The sequence below is a fragment of the Moschus berezovskii genome, chromosome 18 (genome assembly GCF_049115385.1).
Source record: "Moschus berezovskii isolate FMDL1 chromosome 18, NW_MosBer_1.0, whole genome shotgun sequence".
In the NCBI taxonomy this organism is placed as follows: Eukaryota; Metazoa; Chordata; class Mammalia; order Artiodactyla; family Moschidae; genus Moschus; species Moschus berezovskii.
The window spans coordinates 14,799,523-14,819,786 of record NC_142477.1 but is presented as its reverse complement, the minus strand read 5'-3'; the positions used below and the strand labels follow the sequence as shown (position 1 = coordinate 14,819,786).

Genomic DNA, 20,264 nt, shown 5'->3' with positions numbered 1-20,264 from the left:
GAACCTGTGTCTCTTGCATCTCCGGCTTTGACAGGCAGATTCTTTACTATTAGCACCACCTGGGAGGCCCCAAAGTGAGAGTGTTAGTTGTTCAGTTATGTCTGAGTCCTTGTGATCCCATGGAGTGTAGCCTGCCAGGTTCTGTCCATGGAATTCTCCAGGCAAGAATACCAGAGTGGGTAGCCCTTCCCTTCTGCAGGGGATCTTCCCAACCCAGGGATCGAACCTGGGTCTCATGCATTGCAGGCAGATTGTTTACCATCTGAACCACCCAGGGGCCCAGAGGGCAACATCAGAAGAAACTAACAAAAGAGTTGAAAACGGTTGTCTGGGAGTTGGAATCTAGTGTGAGGCACAGGCTACTCTATCTGGTCATTGGTCATTATCAAGCCATCACGCTACAACCTCCCCAGTGGGGAGCCCAGAGGGAACTCAGCATGAAAACAGGATGCCCACCATCTAGCAGTCAACAGCTGCAGCTGCCCCAAAAGGTGCCCCCTGAGAAGACTCAGGGTGAGAAAACACAGAATACTGACCCCAGGTAACTGAGATGTAGATTAAAGGAATGATTTCAGTGAGCCCAGACTCTTGCATCTTCCCATAGATAGAAAAGCACTAAATTCCTAAACTAGAGACGTCTGATTTTTCTTTAGCAGTAATCCTTTGACATTCCAACTTCCTGACCTTTGCTGCAAAAACTCTTGTATGTCCTGCCCCCGCCCCTTGCCTCTTTCAGAGCCGTCCCTCAGAGCTGTCTGAGATGCTGTGTCTCAGTCAGGTCCTCAGCTGTCTGCCAAATAAAACACGAATCTCAGCTTTCAGGTTGTGTTCCTTTTCAGCTCGACAAGCTGTGTTACTTTGGGGGCTTTTCACTTGGCTGGCCCCTGGTTTCTCCAGATGACAGACTTGCCTGCTCTTTTGAACTATTGAATTCTAATACCTAGCTCACATGCACTCTGACACCCCAAACACACTCAGGAAATTTAACTCTGTGCAATGGGAATTTCCTTCTCTTGGATATCTGCAGCTCCAGCACCATGAGATTTCCTGGGTTCTGTCCCAGGCCCCCAGTCTTACCTTTCACGTGCCCAGATTCCCAGAGTTCTGCCTTTACATCCTTCCTGTTCATCCTCTCATCCTTACCATCCCTAATCACCACTTTGGTTAAGATCCCCCCGACCAGCACAATGAATGGGGTTTTGACTAGTAGATAAATGAAAAGGAATAATAAAGTTCAAGAAAGAGAGAGAAGCAAAGTCTTAAAACGTTCAGAGATGCAGAGAAAGCTCTCTGATCATCTCAGGCCACTCCACTATACTTATCTCTTTTTTTTTTCTTCTGAATATAGTGGCTAGAAGTCAACCCAGAAAATATGTAAAATAAAAACACATGAATAAGTACCGAGAACACCAAACTGAGACTCCAAGTCTAGAATCCAATAATTCCTTGGAAAATGTTCCTAACAGATATTCCTTTGAGATTCAGAAGCTCAGACCCATCGTGACATTTAAAGCACTGTGTGTGAGATGTTTGTCTCCATAGGGAGGGAAGAAGAGGATTCAAGTGACAGCCCAGATCAAGGTACACTGGTCTGCAGGAAAACCAGGAAGTCAGGAAAAAACAAAAAGGGAACGGAGCTAAAATTTCAGGAAGGAGTACGCTTCACTTAAAAGTCCAGAAATCAAATCTAGTTTCCCTTGCTATGCATCATCCTGAGCCTTGCAGCAACACATATGTCCACAGATGCTGTGGGCTGTGATCAGAAATGTTCAAATAACCAGCAAAAAAAGATTGCCTTCAAACATGGGCTTCAAAACTTCCCTGGTGGTCCAGTGGACTTCCCAGGTGACTCAGTTGTAAAGAACCTGCCTGCCAATGCAGGACACGCAGGAGATGAGGTTTCGATCCCTGGGTCAAGAAGATCCCCTGGTGGAGGAAATGGCAACACACTCCAGAATTCTTGCCTGGGAAAATCCCGTGGACAGAGGAGCCTGGCAGGCTACAGTCCATCAGGCTTCAAGGAGTCAGACAGGACTGAGCCACAGCCAGGAACTGCTGGTCCGGTGGTTAAGAATTCGCCTTGTAATGCAAAGTGTGTGGGTTCGATCCCTATAAGATCCACATGCCATGGTCCATGTGAAACAATGAAAGATCCCGCATGATACAAAAAAAATCCCATGTGCCACAATTAGGAGTCGACGCAACCAAATAAATAAGTATTTAAACAAAAGAAGCCCATGGGGTTTCTTCCTGCTAGAAATAGAATAGTCAGTGTACCTACTCATAGCAGGAGAGGAAGGGGAAAATAAAGAAAGAAAAAAAGTGAATATCCAAGAAAACAACCACATGCTGGGATGCTCTAAAATAAAGCAAAAATATTGACTCTGTGTATTAATCAAGGAGGAACAGCCACATGCCATTTCCCAAATAAGAAGTAGTTATGGTTACTGCACTTTGGGAAGCAGGAGTGGAGGGAAGTGTCACTTTAAATAACTGCAATTTAAGCAAAACATCAGCTTAATAAAGTGTCAGCAGCTCCCTCACAGTTTAAAAACAGATGGGCTTTGCTACTCAAGAAGAAAGAATTTTTCGATGTGCTGAGACTTGGAGAATCTGTCATTGCCCTTTACTGAATCATTAAAACTCTGAAGAGCAGAAATAATGATATGATTTCCATTTCACTTCAGAAACTTTAGGGCTTCCCTAGTAGCTCAGTTGGTAAAGAATCTGCTTGAAAGCAGAAGACTGGGGTTTGATCCCTGGGTTGGGAAGATCCCCTGGAAAAGGAAATGGCAACCCTCTCCAGTACTCTTGCCTGGAGAACTCCATGGACAATGGAACCTGACGGGCTACAGTCCATGGGTTCGCAAAGAGTCAGACATGACTGTGCGACTCTTTCACTTTCAGAAACTTTGGTGCTATATGTTACATGTGGTCAAAAACATCATCCTTTTCACATGATAATACAGAGAACAGTTATATATTTGCAAACTTTGAATATGATTTCAGCCAAAATATCTTTACCATCTTTTTATCTTTTTTACAAAAAGCATAATCTCAAGATTTTGTTGTCTTTGGGAGAAACAAGATGTGAAGCTGAGAACTGGATCACTTGACCCTATCCTTCTCATCTCTTCGCAGTTCGAAACACTTGCCTCTCTCAATAGCCAGCATTCTCTGAGATCTGCAGCTGGGCTCAAAGCATTCAAGTCTCAGCACAATCTTCTTGGTAATTGTAGCCCTTGTCTGGAAAATTGCCTTAGTCTGTCGGCCATAGACACTCCGCCTCTTGTCATAACCCTGCTTTCCCTGAGCATACAGAGAAGCCTTGCCCTGCCTGCTCTGTGGCACTGGTGCCTGCCACACTTCTTACAGAACGTCTGACAGCTTTTGGGAGTGTTCACTGTGTTCGAGTAAGCACCACTGGCATGGCTTTTTATCTTCTTTCTGATCAAGTCTCCAGGAGGCTAATAAAATGGCTACTATTTCAAGTTCAGATCTATGAATTCTCTGTGTGTGTGCATGTGTGTATATCAGCGAGGAAGGGTAGACATTGCCTTTCTGTCACAGATACGCTGGGTATCTCCTTCCAGGCTGGCCAGAATTTTCCCAGTTTTAGCACTGAGAAGTGCCAGTTTCCTGAGAAATTCCTCAGTCTTAGGTAAACCAAGACAGTTAGTTACCCCAGACACAGGAGCCTCTGTCTTAATACTTTCAGATGCTACTATGAATTGTCACAGAGCCTTTTTTCCTTCTATTTTCCCAACTTTATTGAAATGTAATTGATGTAAAACATTGTGTAAGTTTCAGGTGTGCAATGTGTTGATTTGATACAATGTCATGGGAAATAGATGGACAAACAGTGGAAACAGTGTCCGATTTTTGGGCTCCAAAATCACTGCGGATGCTGATTGAAGCCATGAAATTAAAAGACGCTTACTCCTTGGAAGGAAAGTTACGACCAACCTAGACAGCATATTTAAAAAGCAGAGACATTACTTTGCCAACAAAGGTCCATCTAGTCAAGGCTATGGTTTTCCCAGTGGTCATGTATGGATGTGAGAGTTGGACTCATCACCATGGCTCCATGGACATGAGTTTGAGTGAACTCTGGGAGTTGGGGATGGACAGGGAGGCCTGGCGTGCTGTGATTCACGGGGTTGCAAAGAGCCAGACACGACTGAGCAACTGAACTGAACTGAATACAGTATCACATTGATACTACAACGTGATCACTACCATGGCATCAGCTAATACCTCCATCATGTCACTAATTGCCATTTCTTTCTTCCTGTGATGAGAACTTTTAAGACCTACTATCTCAGTATCTATCAAGTATGTGGTAGGGTGCTGATTGCACCCATGAAATTAAAAGATGCTTGCTCCTTGGAAGGAATGTTATGACCAGCCTAGATAGCATATTAAAAAGCAGAGACATTACTTTGCCAACCAAGGCCCATCTAGTCAAGGCTATGGTTTTTCCCGTGGTCATGTATGGATGTGAGAGTTGGACTGTGAAGAAAACTGAGCGCTGAAGAATTGATGCTTTTGAACTGTGGTGCTGGAGAAGACTCTTGAGAGTCCCTTGGACTGCAAGGAGATCCAACCAGTCCATTCTCAAGGAGATCAGTCCTGGGTGTTCATTGGAAGGACTGATGCTAAAGCTGAAACTCCAATACTTTGGCCACCTCATGCGACGAGTTGACTCACTGGAAAAGACTCTGATGCTAGGAGGGATTGGGGGCGGGAGGAGACGGGGACGACAGAGAATAAGATGGCTGGATGGCATCACCGACTCAATGGACGTGAGTTTGAGTGAACTCTGGGAGTTGGTGATGGACAGGGAGGCCTGGCGTGCTGCGGTTCATGGGGTCACAAAGAGTCAGACACGACTGAGCGACTGAACTGAACTGATTGCCATCCATTAACACAAGGCAGTACATGAGATCCCCAGAGCTTACTCATCTTCCAAGCAGAAATTTGCACTTACTGACCAACATCTCTCCTTTTCTCTCATCCCCCAGCCTCTAGTAGCCACCCTTCAATTCTGCTTTCGTGAGTTCAGCATTTTTATATTCCACACATAAGTGAAATCATGCAGTAGCTGTCTTTCTCTGTCTGGTTTATTTCTCCTGGCATAATATCCTCTAGGACCATCCATATTGCTCTCAAAATTAAAACTAGGACTGCCATACCATCCAGCAATCCCACTTCCAGGTATGTGTTCAAAGGAAGTGAAAACATCATATTGAGGTCTCTGTACTCCCATGTTTATCATTTGATGTGATCATAGAAAAGAGATTTTTTTTTTCTTGATGGAAGGCCATGGCACCATAAGGAAGCTGTGAGAACCAATTTATCCCCAACCCTAACATAAGAATCTTGGCATCTGCCTTGGTTTCCATTTGGAGCCGGAAACCAAATCACTGGAGATGGAATGTGTCATTCCTAAAAGCTGTCCTGCAAACAAACCTAGGTGTTTCATAAGACTTCCAAGGATTCTTCCATCACTAGCTTTACAGGATATTTAAGAAGAATGACTATAATGTTCCTCCAAAAAGGTGGAAGCAGACTTGGCCAGTTTGGGAGACTTGGTTTTTAATCTGGTGCTGTTCTGACTAACTGTGTAAACTTGAGTAAGTTGCTTCACCTACATGGTTGACTAACCAATGGGCTGACCAGCCATCTGGTGGGTTGGGCTAGGGGTTCTCTTCCCAGATGTCTGTAACAATTCCCAGAATTGTTACATCTTCCCAGCTACGTGCCAAGAACCCTGTCCAACTCTAATAAACTCCACGTGCTTGTGTGTTCCAGAGACTAGGCAACTTCAGATAATAATATAGACCTTCTATTGGACACGTTTCTTCAGACGACCCATAACTTTCCATACGGATGATAAGGTGAGGGTACAACAGCTTTCCAGATTTTACTCCCCTAATAATCACGATTAACATTTCTCCCCAAATTCTGAGACCAATTAGAATTTCTACCACATGGAAGGACTTCCCTGGTAGCTCAGTGGTAAAGAATCCACCTGCCAATGCAGGAGACTCAGGTTCAATCCCTGGCTCGGGAAGATCCCCTGGCAAAGGCGATGGCTACCCACTTCAGCATCTTGCCTGGAAAATCCCATGTACAGAGGAGTCTTGCAGGCTGGGGTCGCAAAAGAGTTGGACATGACTTAGTGACTATAAAGAATAATAACAACAGTCACATGGAAGCCAGGTACTAAACGACACTACACTTTGTGCTTAATTACCGGTTAAAAGAGAACAATAAGCACCATTTAATCAAACCAGTAGAAAGAACAGCTTTAAGTGATAGAAGAACTGTGTGGGAGTGCTAACTTGTCATCTGTAAATAGAGCAGACATAGTTTTGTCATAAGGCTGTATACTTCTTCCCATTACAATCTGATTCTCATTTTGGGGTTAAGAGCCCCATCATGGCGTTTTATATAAAACGTAAGTTCACACCAACATAGAAATAAGAAGTTAATAAGACAACATCATCTCCATTGCAGTTCATCATCAAAGTTGCAGATCCCAAAGCAACAAAACTTTGTCCCGGACTTGCAAAAGACAGGACAAAGCTTCCAGAGCTTTGTGATTCTGGAAGGTGCTGTCAGCAAGCCCTCGAGTTTCTATGTTCACACCTTTTGTGTTAAAGGAGGATAGGTCAGTAAAAATTAATTAAAAGAGTTACTTAAGCAGAAAAGAGAAATTTACTGAGCAATTTTCCACTTCTTGGTGAAAACCTTATCCCAGGCCATAGTCTCTCTTGAGCTTGTGGCTTTATTTCTGATTTAACAGTGGGGTATCTCTCGGCTTCCACATCCCATCTGCATCCATTTTCACAATGACTGAACAAATGCAATTAGCTTGCAGTGAGCCAAGTAATGGTTTTCTTAAAGGATTGGGAACACTTTCTTAGACTCTAATACGCACGGGCGTCTGCCGCGGCTCCTTCCAGCCGTGCTCCCATTCTTAGCAACCACATGTTTTTCCTAGTACACCGAGGCAAAAGTTTTGCTGCAAGAAGACAACGCCCGGGAACTGAAGAGCCAGTTGAGGGTGTGGATGGGAAGATGCAGGGCCTCACTGCTATGTCTAGCTGGTGAAGTCTACCCGGAAGGAAAGGAAACTGACACTCATGGCACCCCTACTGAATTCTGGGCATTGCACTTAGGCCTTTACATGCAGTATGCCAGTTGTCTAGAATGTCTATTCCATCAGGCCAGATTCTTGGCCTGCCTTGCCTGCCACTGTGTCCCCCGTACCTGTGGAAGGCACTCAAAGAATATCTGTCTGGGGCAGCAACATGAAGACCCCTGGGATTCATTTCCATCCTTGGATTTGGGAGAATCCACGGCATGTTCTCACTGTCGGTGGTCCAGGGAACCAGTGAGCTTCTCAGGAGTCATCACCCCTGGAAATCCTCTGAAAGCTCAACAGCAGTAGCTCCAAGACGTTCAGAGTTAAAAGAGCTTGGAAACATTTTCATGGATACCTTTGACTCACTGTTCAATGCAGAGGCCATCGTGGATAAAAAATATGTGAATGAGACAATCTAATCTTGAAAGGGGCCCTTCATCTTCCCTGATTAAATTAGCTGACACTATTTCATAAAGTTGCTGGTCATTCAGTATTCTTCAGCTCTATTGCTTCAATATGCGTCTTCAGTAATAAATACTTGATAGTCTGCTATGTGTGTGTCAGGCATTCTACTTGGGACAGTGGATTTTGCAAACTGAAACAAACGTGTCCGCAGTAGACCAACGGACCAGCCTAAAGACTCCTGGATGCATGTACATGTATGGCTGAGTCCCTCTGGTGTTCACCCGAAACTATCACAGCATTGTTCATCGGCTGTACCCAACACAAAAGGATTTTGGTGTTACAAAATAAAAGCAAAATAGAAGACTCCTACACCCCAGTCTACTGGTAACTGCATTTCATCAAATCTAAGACATGTCAAATGTCAGAAAAATCTTGATTTCAGAGGTGGTATGATGTGAAACATGATATTTTTACCTCTCCCTGCACTGAGCTCTGCTCTGTTCTTTCGTCTATCACACACATAGGAACAAGAAATCTGAAAGTGCCTGCCAGTTTAGGGTGGAGCCAGGGCTCTTCTCGTGGGAACAGATTGTAGTAAATAGACTAACCGCTGAACTCCGCTCCGAGCCTCAGTGTCCTTCTAGTGCCACCATCTATGAATACGATGTCACTTTCATTTGATTACACATTTTGCGCACGCACAAAAATTTAACCAAGATGGGAATTGACAGTAAAAATACACTTTAAACATGTATTTATTTGCTTATTTGGGCTGCACTGGGTCCTTGCTGGGCACGCGGTCTTTCTCCAGCAGCGGGGAGCGGGGGCTGCTCTCTGGCTGTGGTGTGTGGGCTGCCCTCTACTGTAGAGCACAGACTCTGGGGAACTCGGGCTTCGGTAGTTGTGGCCCATGGGCTTAGCTGCCCCATACCATGCAGGATCTCCCTAGGCCAGGGATCCAACCCGTGTCCCCTGCATTCACAGGCAGATTCTTCACCACTGGACCACCAGGGAAGTCCAGTAAAAATACATTTTTAGTGCTAACGTGATTAATCAGGGGGGAAAACTAGATTTTTATGCTTGTATACTCTTTGGTAGATCCATATTTAAATTCGATTCCTGCTGACTTTAAAAAGATTTTTATTTTTTTCATGATTAGTGCAAAACTATTTGGCAGATTAAATTCTGCCTGTTTCAAATATTTTATTCTCAGTAGAAATTTTCAGCTAGCTTATATAACAGGCATATTCTGAGTCTTCTTTCAGAAACTGACACAAATATTGTGTATTTTTGTAGCCCAAAGGAACTTGTCCAAACAGCTTATTTTTAAAGAAAGAAATGAACAGTGATTTTCCTTCAAATCATTTCTACCTTTTCAATTCTTTGTGTGGGAGGTGGGGGGAATGTTCCATTATTAAGTGAATTTTTCCATACAAATAAATCAAGACTTCCTCATCATAATGATTTCTAATACTGAATCTTGAAGAACATTTAGTATATGGAAACTTGTTCAGCAAAGTAACCATGGTGGTGGTGGTTTCGTCGTTAAGTTGTATCCAACTCTTTTCGACCCCATGGACTGCAGCCCTCCAGGCTCCTCTGTCTATGGGATTTCCCTGGCAAGATTACTGGAGCGGGTTGCCTTTACTTCTCCAGAGGATCTCCCCAACCCAGGGATTGAAACCAAAGTAATCATAATTTTCTGGAAGTATTCCTTTTTGTAAATTTATCACAGCAAAAGCACTCAGAAAAATAAAAGGCATAAATGTGAAGCCAGTGAACCATCTGCCTCCCAAAGTGGAAGAACTGATGCTGGGTTTCATAGCACCTGGCATATAACAGGCTTTTAAGAAATAAACATTTATTTTTTGAATGAGTGGGTGGATAGAAGGATGGGTGAATGGAAGGATGGCATCTCCAGGTAAGACGAAACCATAATAAGCAAAGGATAACAGTTCCAGGGCTATAGAGCATTAAAGAATAGCTATAAGAACCCAGTGAGGGAATCCACTGGCTTAACAGAATGTCAGGTTAGCATTATCTGAGATCAAGTTAGCTAAGATGGAGGTTGTTATTTATTTCCAGAATGAGTCATGGATTTATTCTAATCTGTAGAACTAGAAAGATTGTTTGTATTCACACAGAGCAGGAAGGCAACTCCAACAGAAGGTGGGTGTTGTTGAGTCGCTAAGTCATGTCCGACTCTTTGCGACTCCGTAGATTGCAGTGCACCAGGCTTCCCTGCAGAACATGGACAGGCTTTCTAAACTGGGATATTTTAAAAGCTTCACTACCCAGTTGTAGTTACTACAGCTCTGATGGTTTCCCATTGTGGACTCCGCACTTAGTCTCTCAGGGATGTCCAAATCTTTGCAACTTCATGGACTGTACCCCACGAGGCTCCACTGTCCATGGGGATTCTCCAGGCAAGAATACTGGAGTGGGTTGTGGAGTAGGTTGCCATGCCCTTCTCCAGAGGATCTTCCCAATCCAGGAATCTAACCAGGGTCTCCTGGATTGCAGGCAGATTCTTTCCCAGCTGAGCTACCAGGGAAGGACTCTGCGAGACCCAAATAAAGTTCTTACAGATCGTTTAGAAAATTAGATGAGTTTATGAATCCTTTCTCCTCCAGTCCACAGATGGATTGCAACAGCAGTTCAGTTCAGTTCAGTCGCTCAGTCGTGTCCGACTCTCTGCGACCCCATGAATCACAGCACACCAGGTCTCCCTGTCCATCACCAACTCCCGGAGTTCACTCAAACTCAGAGGTAGCTGCCAAATCCTTGAGTTCTCAGTCTGCGTCCAGAGCTGGTTTTCCTAAAACATAATGCTTTCCTGAGTCTCTAGCAAGAATCCCAAGGGTTTGACTGACGGACTCAAGTCGTGAAAATAACTTAGGAGAGGAAAGGAAAGTGAAATCTCTCAGTAGTGTCTGACTCTTTGTGACCCCATGGACTGTAGCCTACCAGGCTCCTCCATCCATGGGATTTTCCAGGCAAGGGTACTGGAGTGGGTTGCCATTTCCTTCTCCAGAGGATCTTCCTGACCCAGGAATTGAACCCAGGTCTCCCACATTGCAGGGAGATTCTTTACCATCTGAGCCACCAGGGAAGCAATAATTGAAAATCACTGGTATCAGAAAATAACTGATACGGTGGGAAACAGAACAGTCCTTTGACTCAACACTTGTCACTTAGCCTTGTCACGTGCCCGAATCAAAGCGAGAGGGCAGAGTCTGACGCTGAACATTCTGCCAACCACCACAGACCCCACCCCACCCCGGTAAGGGTCGGGGGAGGAGGCAACCCAGAAACCACCTGGCTTTGACTAATTCTAAGCCACAAGGCTCAGCGGCAGCGGAACTGCTGAGCTGGGTTTTACTTTGCCTCAGGTGTCACTGGCAAGGCTGTCAGCTGAGCAGGAATTGCTGCTGAATCTTTATTCCCAGCAATGAGGCGAGAAATAGCAAAGGCACAGCAGGATCTTCGGATCACAGGTTGGGTTTGCCAGGCTTAGGGCTGGGGAGAGAGACAGTCGTCTTCTAATGCACTAACTGAACAGTCAGGCTGGAAGTCAAGATCTCTAAAATCGAAGAGGGAATCCCATATTTTGTCTGTTTCCAGTTCTTAGATGAGGCTGTTCTTTCAAGAGAAGTAGCAATGTTCTTTTAGGTGAGCAAATGAAACAAGGAAATCCTCCTCTCCCTGAAAAAAAGTAAAAATCATTCAATTTAAATAATTTAAACACAAATTCTCTCTTCTTTTTATAGCCTGTCTATAAACTTGAAACCTTGTCTTCCCCATCTTTTATTTCCCATAGTACATTTTATGGTGCCACAAACACGGCAAGGAGTGAATAAATATTTTTGGAATGAGTGACAGAAGACAAACCCAGCCCAGCTTAACTCTCCATCAAACAGAAATGTAGGCCTAAAAAGAGGCATAAAAAAGACACATAGAATAAAAACTTTGCAACTAGTATATTCGGCAGGAAATAACCCTAGTAGATAAAGCGAAGACTGTAAGGTAAGACACCTGAGCAAATCCTGCCCCATCGTCTTCTCTCTCTGTGATCATTGGAAAATAATCCCATTTATTTAAAAAAATATTTTTTTATCTTTTGCTTTTTTTAAAAAAAAAAGCAAAATATAATTGATTTGCAATGACTCAGGTGTGCAGCAAAGTGACTCAGTTTTACATGTAGAAATTATCCCATTTCTTGAACCTGAATGGTGGACTTTGCAGGGCTCCCATGAACTGGTGAGGACATGAGTCAGGTTACATCATTCCTCTGCCCCAAGACCTCCCTCCAATGACTTCCCGTTTCATGACAGGTAAAAGCCAAAGTCCAGACAGGAGCAGTCTTCCCACTCTGCCCTCAACCTGGACTTTCTGGGGGAGAAGGGCTAAGACAGATCCTATATATCTTGTTGACTTCTTTCAGTTATTTTCTGTTTTCGGCCTAGAAGGTAAGCTCGGTGAGGGATGAGAGGTCATAGATTTTATCTGCAACATTTTGAATGGTGCCCAGAACTCAATAACTATTTGCTGAATGAATGAGCGAGTGTCCAGCACTTGGGAGCAGCCCACTAACTGGACGTGTTCACCATGAGTCAGCCCTTAGCGGATTGTTGGATCTGCAGATGCAAAACCCAAGCACACGGAGAGCCAACTGTCTTCTTTGCACTGGACCATTTTACACAAGGCACTAGAGCATCCAAGAATGCAGGTGTCCTCGGGGCTCCTGAAACCGCCTCCCCTACCCCCTCCTACCCACCATGGACACTGAGGAACTACCGTGCTCTTATCATCTAGGCTCTCAGGAGGAACTGAGCTAGGTACTGTGTGCTTCACATTAGACACAGAACTCAGTCGTCGAAGAACAAAATCACAAACATTTACAGTGAGGTCTTTTTTTAATTAACATCTTCTTTCTTTACTTGCTGTGCTTGGGTTTTCTCTGGTTGTGGCAAGGGGGAGCTACTCTCTAGTTGTGGTGGGCAGGCTTCTCATTGTGGTGGCATCTCTGGTTGCGGAGCACAGGCTCCAGGCATTCGGATGCCAGAAGTTCAGTCTGTGGGCTCAACAGTCGTGACACATGGACTAGCTGCTCTGCAGTTTGTGGAATCTTCCCAGACTGGGGATCGAACCTGTGTCCCCTGCATTGGCAGGCAGAGTCCTATCCACTGTACCATCAGGGAAGTCTGTGAAATGTTTTTATATAAAATTTTTAAGACCACAAAAACTGATAAAATGAGAAGGAGACACAAACCACAGAGTAAAGAGTAGCTACAAGAAGAACCTTAAGAGGTAGGAAGATGTCAGGATATGCACTGGAAAGAGCTAATGTACAAGAAAACGGAGTCAAGGAGGCAGAGAAGGAAGAGTTTCAGAGAAAGGAGAGAGAGACAGGGACCATTAATTACACGGTTTTGCAAAGCCATCTGCAACTTCAAAACTTTGAGATACAAATTTGAGCCCATAAAAAGCTCTGTTTTCTTCCCTTGCAGATATTTTCCTCAGCACATTGCCAGCATGGCAAGTGCATTGATGCTGTTCAGTGCTTCCTAAGAGGCATACTTTCTCAGACATTCAGATATCAAACATTTTTTAGAGTTGCTAATTGGCTCAGAGGGTAAAGTGTCTGCCTGCAATGCAGGAGACCTGGTTCGATCTCTGGGTCAGGAAGATCCCCTGGAGAAGGGAATGGCAACCCACTCCAGTACTCTTGCCTGGAAAATCCCATGGACAGAGAAGCCTGGTAGACTAGAGTCCACGGGATCGCAAAGAGTCGGACACGACTGAGCGATCAACCACAACAACAACCACAATATAAAAAATAACTTCACAATTGCACCTCTGGAAAACCCAAATGAATCAAAAGGAAAGCTACTGTGATAATAAAAGATTTAGTAAGGTGGTGATTTTTTTAACAAAAATAAATAAATACCCAGTATGTAAAATAATCAAAAAACTAGGAAGATATAAAAGATCACACTTAACGATAGTGAAGAAGAGAAGACATACATCTTTCAGGCATAAATCTTACGGAGAAGTATCTGAAACACATATGAGGAAACCAGCAAAACACTCCTGAAAAGACACAAAACTAGAAAAACAAACGGGAAGACACTCTACAATCTTGGGCTGGAAGATTTAGCATCGAAAAAGTATGAGTTCTCAAGCCCATGTATGAATTTAACATGATCTGAATTTTAAAATGTATTATGTTTTTCCCCTCTGGATCAGAGAGGTTGATTATAGAGATCATCTGTGATAACAAAGAAGCAAGGATAACACCCTCAGAAAGTCACAGGAGTGAGACAGAAAGGAGGTGGACTTACCAGATATTAAAACACACCATAAAGCTTCTATAATTGGAAAGGTTTTGCACAGGTGCTTGAATAAACAAACATGTTTGTTGCTGTTGTTCAGTTACCAAGTCATATCTGACTCGTTGCAACACCCTGGAATGCAGCATGCCAGGTTTCCTTGTTCTTTGCTATCTCCCGAAGTTTGCTCAAATTCATGTCCAATGAGTCAGTGATGCTATCTAACCATCTCATCTTCTGCCACCCTCTTCTCCTTCTTCCCTCGATCATTCCCAGCATCAGAGTCTTTTCCAAGGAGTCAGCTCTTCAAATCAGGTGGCCAAAGTACTCAGCTTCAGCACCAGTCTTTCCAAAGAATAAGTACTGAATGGACAGAGGAGCCTGGCACGCCACAGTCCATGGGGTGGCAAAGAGTTGGACATGACTGAGCATGCGTGCACACCACACACACACACACACTTCTTGGAAAATAGTCTTTTGCATGTCTAGAGCAGAAATACATGAACTGAGTTTCAATATTTTTTCCTATCTGGAAAGCTACACAATCAAAGGTAAGCTGCTGTAAGTCATGTCAGTCGTGTCAAACTCTGTGCGGCCCCATAGACGGAAGCCCACCAGGCTCCTCTGTCCCTGGGATTCTCCAGGCAAGAATACTGGAGTGGGTTGCCATTTCCTTCTCCAATGCATGAAAGTGAAAGTGAAGTTGCTCAGTCGCGTCTGACTCTTAGCGATCCCATGGACTGCAGCCTACCAGGCTCCTCCGTCCATGGGAGTTTCCAGGCAAGAGTACTAGAGTGGGTCGCCAGTGCCTTCTCCATCAAAGGTAAGCTACTGTCTACCAAAACAGCTCAGGATCCAAGTGAAAACAGGCCAAATGTCCATCAGCTGGTGGACAGATACATGAATTGTGGTACACCCATGCTGTTGTTAAGGGTCGGACACGACTGAGCGACTTCACTTTCACTTTTCACTTTCACACATTGGAGAAGGAAATGGCACTCCAGTGTTCTTGTCTGGAGAATCCCAGGGACGGGGGAGCCTGGTGGGCTGCCGTCTATGGGGTCACACAGAGTCGGACACGACTGAAGTGACTCAGCAGCAGCAGCAGCATGCTGTTGTCGCTCAGTCTCTCAGTCACGTCTGACTCTGCCACCCCATGGACTGCAGCACCCAGGCTTCCCTGTCCTTAACCATCTCCCAGAGCTTGCTTAAATTCATGTCCATTGAGTTGGATGCCATCCAGCCATCTCATCCTCTGTCATCCCCTTCTCCTCCTGCCCTCAATCTTTCCCAGCATCAGGGTCTTTTCCAATGAGTCAGTTCTTCACACCAGGTGGCCAAAGTATTGGAGTTTCAGCTTCAGCAATAGTCCCTCCAATGAACATTCATGATTGATTTCCTTTAGGATTGACTGGTTTAATCTCCTTGCGGTCCAGGGGAGCCTCAAGAGTCTTCTCCAACACCACAGTTCAAAAATATCAATTCTTCGACGCTCAGCTTTCTTATGGTCCAACTCTCACATCTATACGTGACTACTGGAAAAACCATAGCTTTGACTAGATGGATCTTTGTTGGCAAAATAATGACTCTGTTTTTTAATATACTGTCTAGGTTTGTCATAGCTTTTCTTCCAAGGAACAAGTGTCTTTTAATTTCATGGCTGCAGTCACCATCTGCAGTGATTTTGGAGCCCAAGAAAATAAAGTGTGTCACTGTTTCCATTGTTTCCCCATCTATTTCCCATGAAGTGATGGGATCAGATGCCATGATCTTAGGTTTTTGAATGTTGAGTTGTAAGCCAGATTTTTCACTCTCCTCTTTCACCTTCATCAAGAGGCTTTCTGCCATAAGGGTGGTGTCATCTGCATATCTGAGGTACACCCGTAGAATGGTCAAGTCCTTAAATTCATAATAATACTAAAAAGAGAAAAATCTTGGTTATCTTTGGGAAATATCTGGGAAGCAACCAATTATTATTATATTAAAATCAGTAGGTAAAAAGAAAAAATACAAGGCTTTATCCTGCCTTTCCTAAATGAACTGTCTCTGAAGATAATTAAATAGGTAATGCGGGAAATTTTCTTTATAGAAACAATTCAACAAATAAAAGAAGACTAAAGAGAGACCATCACCATTTTGCAATCTCAAATGAATTAATGTATTTGGTCAGTCAGGGGTTGTTCCTACAGCCCACCAGTGATTTTTATCAAGAGTTCTAAAGTGGAACAAAACAAAGGAGGGCATGGTCATCCGAAGTGGTCAGCACCACGGAGAGAGCCAAGCGACCTTTGTGGACCTCTACGGCGTGCTGTGATTCATGGGGTCGCAAAGAGTCGGACACGACTGAGCGACTGAACTGGAAGGAAGGGGGCTTCCCTCGCAGCTCAGCTGGTAAAGAATCCGCCTGCAATGCAGGAGACCTGGGTTCCATCCCTGGGTTGGGACGATCCCTGGAGGAGTGCATCGCAACTCACTCCAGTATTCTTGCCTGGAGAATCCCCATGGACAGAAGAGCCTGGCGAACTACAGTCCACGGCGTTTCAAAGAGTCAGACACAACTAAGCGACTTAAGCACAATTGGAAGGAAGCTCACCCCAGCACCCAAGGAGCAGCCTTGCCAAATAAGCCAAATTCGAATCTGATCATTCATCTACCTACCACTTTATAAGAAGAACAGCAGATAGAGGGACAGGATGAATATCACAAGGGAGAAAAATCAGCTAAATCCAGGCTGCTGGAGACCCTACAAGGTAAAGATCCAGACATGTCTGCCAGCAAGTGCAGGAAAAACCTGTGAATGAAGGCAGATGTAAGAGATGTCACCCAATGCCCTGCCAGGACTGTGTTTGCACCCTGATTCAAACAAACAGATGGAGGAAAACCACAGAAATGAACAAGCCAATCAGGAAAAAGCAGCCCTGCTGGGTGTTTAATGATATGAAGACATTCCTGTTACTTTTGTTGGGATGTTATGATACATAATGCATAACACACATATACTTGATCTGTTTTAAATAAAGTTGCCCTAAAACCAGCTTATAGAGCAATCCACCCTGTATACCACCTAAAAGTCATCTCTAACTTGCCTTCCAGTACCGGAGCCCGTGTTCCTCCAATCCACTGCAGCCTCCTTTTCACAAAACAGGAAGAGACAAAGATGCTCCCACGAGTGTCTCTACTCTTTGAGAACCAACCAACCCCCACTCCCTCAAGGCCAAAGTGCCTTCAGTTAGAAAGAAACACTGCTTCTTTTTATTCTCCAAAGAGCAAAGCAGTTTCTCCCTCCTCAAGATTACACAACATGAAATTGAAGTCGCTCAGTCATGTCCGTCTCTTTGCGCCCCCATGGACTATAGCCTACCAGGTCCCTTTGTCTGTGGGATTTTCCAGGTAAGAATACTGGAATGGGTTGCCATCTCCTTCTCCAACATCACACAAGGAGGCTGGGAAAACCCACTTGCCTCCCAAGAACCTCCCTCAGAACCTCAGAAATGGCTGCAGTCTAGGGGGTCCTATTCTTACAAACTGTCCCCTGTGCAGAGCCTTCCAGAAAGTATGCTGGTCTTTAAGCGTGGGTGAAAAAGAGCTCTGTAAACACCTTCAGTCCCACCCCTGGGATCTGAGATTACTGGATATAGGACGTGTGGCCTGAGAGGGAAGTGGAGAGGCCACAGCAGTGGGGAGAATTCAGGAGGTACCCCAATCCTGTCCCCTCCCCCCATGACATGGAGAAGTAGGGGCTTTGTGATCCAGACACCTCTGCAGTCATATTGGGTTGGTCAAAACATTCATTCTTTTTCTGTAACAGATTACAGATGACTTGAATGAACATTTTGGCCTACCCAATACTTCCTGTTTTCACTTCTAACGCTGATTCTACATTTCCCTCCATTCTGTTTCCACAATGACACCACTTCTTCCAATCAGAGACTACGCTGTTCCCATTCAAACGGGGGAGGAGTACGCTTGCATCTCCAGCCGGGCCCCCTGCCCCAACCATGATCCCGCCCCGCCCGCCCAGCCTGCCTGAGGCACCAAGGACTCAGAAAACCTTTTCCCCTTTCCCTGCCTTTCACCTCTTCTTTAGTTTCTCCACTCGTCTCCTCAGTAGCGTGGCCTCCTTGGGCAGAAAAGTGCTTTTCCAACAGGAATCTGTGCTGAGATACGAGTGCTTAGCAGCCTTCAGTGCTTTCTGAGAATCATCTCCTCCAGACGCTGCTGCATTTGAGAAGAAGGTGCCAGAAGAAACCAGTGGTGACAACTAATATGACCTCACATGGGCGCTTGCTTTTCAGTTTTACACAGCGTGGAGGCCAGCGATGCTCTACCCAGGTTCTTCTGACCAGCCTGTAGCTGCACCCACCCCAGCCTGCTGAGAAGTGCTGGATGGTGTTATGGATTGAGTTGTGCCACCACAAACATTCTTGTGTTGGTGTTATGGCCCACAGCACCTCATACTGTGATTTTGTTGGAAATAGGGTCTGAACAGAGGTTCTCTTCAGTTCAGTTCAGTTGCTCAGTCGTGTCAGACTCTTTGCGACCCCATGAATCGCAGCATGCCAGGCCTCCCTGTCCATCACCAACTCCCAGAGTTTACCCAAACTCATGTCCATTGAGTCGGTGATGCCATCCAGCCATCTCATCCTCTGTCGTCCCCTTCTCCTCCTGCCCCCAATCCTTCCCAGCATCAGGGTTTTTTCCAATGAGTCAACTCTTCACATGAGGTGGCCAAAGCATTGGAGTTTCAGCTTTAGCATCAGTCCTTCCAATGAACACCCAGGATTGATCTCCTTTAGAATGGACTGGTTGGATCTCCTTGCAGTCCAAGGGACTCTCAAGAGTCTTCTCCAACACCACAGTTCAAAAGCATTCATTCTTCGGCGATCAGCTTTCTTCACAGTCCAACTCTCACATCCATACATGACCACGGGAAAAACCATAGCCTTGACTAGACAGACCTTTGTTGGCAAAGTAATGGCTCTGCTTTTTAATATGCCATCTAGGTTGGTCATAACTTTCCTTCCAAGGAGTAAGTGTCTTTTGATTTCATGGCTGCAATCAAGTTCAAATGAAGTCATGGGAAGTGTGGTTAACCCATTATGACTGGTGTCTTTATAGAAAGGTCCCCTTTTATTTGGACACTTAGGGAAACATGACATAAGGAAACACAGCAAGAATATTCTTTTTTAGAGTCTTTCGATTTTTTTGATAGTAGGTTGTTATAAGATATTGAATATAGTTCTCTGTGCTATACAATAGGACCTTGTTTATCTGTTTTGTATACAGTCATGTGTATCTAGCAATTCCAAATTCCTAATTTATCCCTCCCCCATCACCTTTCCCCCTTGGTAACCCTAAGTGTGTTTTCTATGTCTGTGAGTCTGTTTCTGATTTGTGAATAAGTTCATCTGTATCATTTTTTTAGATTCCACCTGTCAATGATGTCCTATGGCATTTGTCCTCAGTTTGGATTACTTCACTTAGTAGAATCATCTCTAGGTCTATTCGAGTTGCTGCAAATGACAGTATTCTATTTTTCCATGGGTGCGTGCTATTCCACTGTATATACGTACCATATCTTCTTTATCCATTAATCTGTCGATGGACATTTAGGCTGCTTCCATGTCTTGGCCATTGTGAATAGTGTTGCAATGATGAACACTGGGGATCTTGACTTTGGACTTCTAGCCTCCAGACTGTGAGTCAATAAATTTCTGTTGTTTAAGCACACTCCCCGCCCCGCCCCTGGCCTGTGGTCCTTTGTCCGGTAGCTTGCATGGACTAATGCACCAGTGCATTTTGTCCCAGCTGCCTGCATGGACTAATACAGCTAGTAATGAACCACTGGCCTCATCTCCTGAGCATTCCCCTTGCCCCAGTAGAAGTTGCTCCACTCCTACCCCATGACCAAACATGATATACAGGGCCAGCCTTCTTGCCTCCAAAGGGACCAACCATGTGGTACGAGGCCTGCTGGAGTTTCCCGCGGGATCAGGCTGAAGCTGGTCTCCAGTGGAGCCCACATTCTCACCTGGCTCCTCCCCCGACTTGCTCTCTCCTAACCCCTCCTGCCCTTGTCCCGAGAGGACTACCTCAGCAAACACCCTGAACAACATCCTGTCTCAGGCTCTGCCTCTGGGCTGTCTGATAGAAGACACTCAGCATCTGAGTCAGAGTGTCTGGGTGGCTGTTGGTCCTTCCAGCCTCCCCCAGCCCTTCTCAGTACAGAGGCACGTCCTTGTCTCCAGCTTGCCATCCCTTCTCCCTGAAACCTCATGGCTCTGACAGCTGGGACTCTAGGGCACCCCAGAAACCCAGCTCCATCAGGGAGTCTCAGGGCCAGGAAGTCCCCCTCCCCTCCACCGAGCCACATC

The 20,264-nt window shown here is 44.9% G+C and overlaps 1 pseudogene; it reads right to left on the bottom strand.

Annotated features, from left to right (window-relative positions):
• Nucleotides 1–3,040: 3,040 nt before the first annotated feature.
• Nucleotides 3,041–20,006, bottom strand: LOC148774951 (large ribosomal subunit protein eL42-like; annotated as a pseudogene).
• Between the last annotated feature and the right edge of the window lie 258 nt (nucleotides 20,007–20,264).